The sequence below is a fragment of the Diceros bicornis genome, chromosome 19 (assembly GCF_020826845.1).
Source record: "Diceros bicornis minor isolate mBicDic1 chromosome 19, mDicBic1.mat.cur, whole genome shotgun sequence".
Classification (NCBI taxonomy): Eukaryota; Metazoa; Chordata; class Mammalia; order Perissodactyla; family Rhinocerotidae; genus Diceros; species Diceros bicornis.
In genome coordinates this window covers 40,815,633-40,821,632 of record NC_080758.1, presented here as the reverse complement: position 1 = coordinate 40,821,632, position 6,000 = coordinate 40,815,633, and the positions used below count along the sequence as shown (strand labels likewise).

Sequence of the window (6,000 nt, the reverse complement as noted above, 5' to 3'; positions counted from 1 at the left end):
GCTATGCCACTGGGCCGGCCCCTATTGGTATTACTATTTATTTTTAAGGAGGCCTGCAACTCTGATAGTCTATGATTCTCTGAATAATGGTGGAAATTGAGGTAGAGGAGCAAACAGGTCTGAGGACATCCATAAATGATAACCCAAAGGCCACTGCCTTGTGTTAAGTGAACCCTAGATGCTGTGGTTTTGGGTGGATTGGAGGAGGGGTGAGAAGGTTGTGGTGAGAGAAGAAGTTCCTGACCATCTGGAATAACTTTGCAAGTGATGGATCACTGCCAAGATGAGTGCTGGGGACCACCAGCACAGGAAACAGAGGACGTGATGGCCCCAGTCCAGTTCCCTAAGTACGGGAACCTGCTAATCAAGCCACCAGCCCCATCTGCCTGTATTTCTGGTTCTTCTTTGGATTGTGTTTGCTGTCCTTTGCTTTTGAAGATGACACCACCAGTAATGCTCCCCAGCTGGGAGAGCAGGTGTCACCAATAATACCAGCAGGGCCCAGCAGTCTTCCCACACTAGAAACATATGGTGTTTCCTCTTTGTTTTGGGACTGTGGTTACCACTCACAGTCTTGTGTTAGGTGCAGTTAGTTTTTAGACTTGTGGATTGGGTCATTAAGAGGCATCTCATTTCTCACCCTCCCATGTGCAAGAGCCACTCTAAGCCACAATAAATACTTTTCCACCCAACACAGTTCTGTGAGACTCTCAGTCCTCATGTGGGAACATATACTAGCTTCATTCACATTAACACTGTTTATCTAATTGATTCTATAACGGCACACATCCTTTCAGGTGTTTTTAAAGCAAGACTGTGTATTTAGATGGTTTTTTTATCCTTTTATCTGCAGAATCCATTGAAGAGGACATTTTTGGAGAGATCTTTAAAATAAATGCAATTGTGATAGAATAAAATGAAGAACTTAACAACATTGCTTCAATGTAAGAGGTGTTATCACAGCTTTTATGCTTGTAAATGTGCATGGATGACTTGAGTTTAAACCACTCAGCCAATCAAAATTCAGCAACGTCCTCCTCACAGGCAAATCACACAGAGAGTTGAGCTTACCAGGCATAACTTTCTTCATTTTGGCTCCCCTAGAAGCAGACCCTGAGACTGAAATCTGAGTGCCAGTAGTCCATTTGGGATGAGATCCCAGGAAACACTGGTGGGAGAGTAGGGAAGGGAGACAGGGAAGGGAAAGAAGCCAACAAAGGGCGAGTTTGTTGATAGACAGGTTACCACTGAGGACAACTAAAGCTTAACCCTACTGAGGTACATTTGGGGACAGGACAGAAGGATCACTTCAGAGTGGTCCCTCCCAAGGGCTGAGGGAACTGGGGTATTTATATACCAGTTATTATTTGAGGGCTGCTCAGGAGCCTGTCTGACTGTAAGTAAAGTGAGGCAGAGCCTGGTCTAGCTAAGAAGCCTTCAGGCAAAGGGATTGAAATGCTGGTAATTGGAATTTAGGTGGGCCTGTATTATGACAGAAATGCTCAGGAGAATGTGACAGTATCTGCTACCTATGAAGTAGGCATAGTTTTACCATTTTGCTACTTCGGGAAACAAGTTTAGAGACATTTAGTGACTTTCCCAACTTCACATGGTATACCAGGTTCTTCTAACTACAAATTCCTTTATTGAAAACCCAACTCAAACTGGCACAAACAAAATAGAGAACATATTGACTCATGTAACTAAGAAGCTCAGGGTAGGTCTTCAGGGTAACTAGGAAGCTCAGGGTAGGTCTTCAGGTTCAGCTGGATCCAGAAACTCAGACCATGACACTAGCACCATACTCTGGCCATTGTCTTTTGTGTATATTTATTCATTAAATATTTATTTCCAGAGGCTAAACCAAAGAAGTAGTTGACAGGGCACTTTATGAACAACGTAACTCAACTGAGAAAGTAAATTACTTATGGACAAATTATAAGTTAATTTAAAATAATTAAATGTGTGTTAGTAAGTAAATAAATAATAATAAAATAATATGAGTGTATATGTGTTTACAAATTGGGGAAGTGTGACAAGCTCAGAAATTTGAATGACTCTATCCAAAAAGCAGCAAATTTTGAAAAAAAAACCCAGACAAGCCACGTATCTTATTTCCTACTCAAGTTTCACCTGAGACCTCACAACTCTAGTGCCCTCTGTGGTGTTTCAGCAACAGCTCGGCAGTTCAAGGTCTCATTCACAGGATTTCCAGTGGCGCCCAGGTACATGGATGGTGTGTCATATGATCTATCTTGGACTGTGGCTACTCCAGTTCAGCAGACTCAATAGCTATTTCAGTATGCCACCACCTTACATTCTCTGTTCATCCACCCCAGAAAGGGGGTATGGTCCTTACACTGCCCTAAGGCGCTGATGACAGGGCCCAAAAAATAGAGACTAGGCTAGTAGGATTCAGAAGCTAACTGGAGAGTGTTTCCTGGCGGTGAATCCAACACAAAACAGCTGGAGTGGCCGATTCTGAAAAACCCTGAACAGAAGAAGAACAAGTTGTCAAGTTAGTTCTCAGGAAAGTGGAAGGAGGTACCACCAGGACATCAGGAAATAGGGAACCCAGGAGCACAGAAGAAACAAGAGTGAGATGAAGGAGTGTTTTGCAGGTTGGATTCCCTGGGAAGCAGACTCGGAGATGGAGTTTGGTGTGTAGGATGTTTATTGGGGGGTGTTCTTGGGATCAATGCCTGAGGAAAGGACGAGAAAGAAGCAGGAGTGGACAGAGGGAGGACAGAAGTCGAGCTGCAAAATGAGGCTAATGACAGTCTCGGCCAGTCCGTGGGAAGCTCGGAAGCTAGAATGGGTCTTCAGAGTTGTCCTGCATCAAGCTGAGATGGTCAGCCTTTGTGCTCCAGCATTGATTAGTCATTAGATGGGAGCTGCCCCTGGAAGGGGGTAGCCTTGGATGAGTCAGCTTCCTGCAGCAGAGGCTATCCCTGCGGCATGAATGACTCAAAAGTACATCTTCCAATATACAGATGGCCAATGGGCATATGAAAAGATGTTCAATATCACTAATCATCACGGAAACGCAAATCAAAACAGCACTAACATATCACCTCACACCCGTTAGAATGGCTATAATCACCAAGACAAAAAACAACAACTATTGGAGAGGATGTGGAGAAACAGGAACCCTCATACACAGCTGGTGGGAATGCAAACTGGTGCAGTCTCTATGGAAAACGGTATGGCGATTCCTCAAAGAATTAAAAATAGAAATACCCTGTGATCCAGCTATCCCACTACTGGGAATCTATCCAACGAACCTGAAATCAACAATCCAAAGAGGCTTATGCACCCCTATGTTCATTGCAGCATTATTCACTATAGCCAAGAAGTAGAAGCAACCTAAATGTCCCTCGACTGATGACTGGATCAAGAAGATGTGGTATATATATACAATGGAATACTACTCAGCCATAAAAGAAGATAAAATCGTCCCATTTGCAAGAACATGGATGGGCTTGGAGGGTATTATGTTAAGTGAAATAAGCCAGAAAGAGAAAGACAAACACTATATGATCTCACTCATATGTGGAATATAAACCAACACATGGACAGAGAAAACTGTATTGCGGTTACCAGGGGCAAAGTGGGTAGGGAACGTGCACAAGGGATGAAGGGAGACATATATATGGTGATGGACAAACAAAAATGTACAACCCAAAATTTCACAATGTTATAAACTACTAAAACAACAATTTAAAAAAAAAAGTGCATCTTCTAAGCTTCAGATCTCTGCATTCTACTCCGACCTTGACATCTCTTTCTCATCTCAAAATGGGTGAAGAGATTGAGAACCAGGAGTGGGAATGCAGAGAGCAAGATGATGATGATGGTTGCAGAAAAGCCACAGAAGATAGAGGCTAGGGTACCAAAGCTTGTGTCACCCCTTTCAAAATTTTACCAAGGGCTGACCTTTTTTCTAGAAATGGCTCCATGAAGAGTGGAGCCCAGATCTTCAAACTTTCCTGTGACCTCCACTCTTCCACCCAACAGTGCCCCCATTCATGCGCTCCTCACATTTCACACAGTTGTGTGGATGGTTTTTACTTTTGCTTTGAAAGTTGGTCTTCTTCCTCTTCTTTTATTACATAGTTCAGTGTTTATGAAAAGACCTTTAGGAATTAATACAAGGCCAATGTAATTTAAAGATCTCAGAGCCAAAAGACTTTGGAAGAACCAATTTCAGGCCTTCAAAGCATAGATGGCAGCCAACGGCTTCAGCTATTGAGATTTGCTTGGGCAGGAAAACTCTGGAATATGGAATGAGAATTTCCTCTTCTTTCTCTCCCTCTTCTGTTTGTAAATTGTTCCATAGGTCAAATATTGAAGTGGAGGAAATCAAATTTGATCCCCCAAACTATGATTTATCTCCAAAAATTTAGAGGATGGAAAAACAAAGAGAAAAACTTCAGAAGAATGAGATTGTACATTTGTGGTACTGGCAAGAGTATGGGATTGGAAGCCAAGAGACTTGGGTTTCTGGTCCTGATTCTGCCACTGAAAGTAGCTGTATGACCTTGAACAAAGCACTGACGTTTTCTTGGCCTCTTCTATAAAGGGAAGGGGTCTGGGTATGGTTATCTGTAAATCCCCCCCTCCACCCACTTCTGTCTTTTCTTTTTTAACTTGTAAAACAGTTTTAATCTTGGTTCTCCTTCATCCCATTAAGTTTACTCAGTGGAGCTGGGTTGTTTTCTGTCCCTGGTTGAAAACTCCTGGAGCAGCCGGAATGACTTTTCTGATAACTTGTAAGTAATACAGTTTCCCTGTCTAACTTTCCCTTTAATGCTGAGATTTTATTATTTACACAACTGTGAGTAACAATAGTACACATTGCCGAGTTATGTTAAGTCAGCAATGTGCTTCCACATACAGTAATTTATTTGATCCTCAATGTTAACAGGCCTATGAGGTAGGCTAGGCAGATAGTAAGTTTTCCTATTTTGCTGCATGGAAGGACGTTTAGAGACATTTAGTTACATAGTGTATGAGGGTTCTTTCAGTCACAGGTTTTTCCTGAAAACTCAATTCAAACTGGCCCAATCAAAAATGAGAGCTTCTTGGCTCATCTAATTGCAAAGCCCAGGAGTAGGTCTTCAGGTTCAGCTGGAATCAGGAGCTCAAACTATGGCATTAGCACTTCGTCTCTTTTCCATAATTTCGTCACTCTCTTCTGTGTATATTTTTCATTAAATTAACAAATATTTATTGAACACCTGCTATGTGTTAATCATTGTTGTAGGCACAAGGGATACAGTGAACAAAGCACTGTATTTAGAACAGTGACTAACACACAGCTATGTTCAATAAATATTTATGGAATTTACATTCTTATGTTCATGGAAGAAGAGGGCATAAACAAACAAATAAATAATGTGTGTTATGTCAGATGGTGATAAAGACTATGAAGATGACTAAATCAAGAGAAGGTAAGAGTGAGGAGATGTGTGTCTACTCTTTATATAGTGTGGTCAGAAAAGCATCTGTGATAAGGTAATTTTTAAAAATATTTTAGTATGGAAATTTTCAAACACAAAAGGAGAGAAAATAGTATGGACCCATCACCCAGTTTCACCAGTTAACAACATTTTTCTAATCATGTTCCACCTATCCCCCTTCCACCTCCTTGCACATCACACACACACACACAGACACACACACACAATCACAATCATACATAGAGAGCCAATCCAAGACACCATACCATTCGATCCGTAGGTATGTAGTCATGACAGACGAGAACATTTTTAGCACAATCTACAAGACCATTTTTGCACCTAGAAGAGTTAACAATAGAATCTTTAGTATCAACGAATACTCAATGATAAGGTGATATATGAAGGAGGTGAGGAAACAAATCACCAGCTATCTAGGGGAAGAACTTTGCAGGCTCTGGTCCAAGGGCTGTGCAGGGGGACTTGCCTAGCATGTTTAAGGAACAACATGGAAGCCAGAGTGGTTGGAACAAAGGAAGCA

The 6,000-nt window shown here is 41.7% G+C and overlaps 1 long non-coding RNA gene across 1 annotated transcript in view; it reads left to right on the top strand.

The window, feature by feature from the left end:
- Nucleotides 1–517: 517 nt before the first annotated feature.
- Nucleotides 518–6,000, top strand: part of LOC131418683 (uncharacterized) — a 29,849-nt gene continuing 24,366 nt past the window's right edge. Inside the window, exon 1 of the long non-coding RNA XR_009222958.1 lies at nucleotides 518–944. This is a non-coding gene — a long non-coding RNA (uncharacterized LOC131418683). The remainder of the gene's footprint in view (nucleotides 945–6,000) is intronic.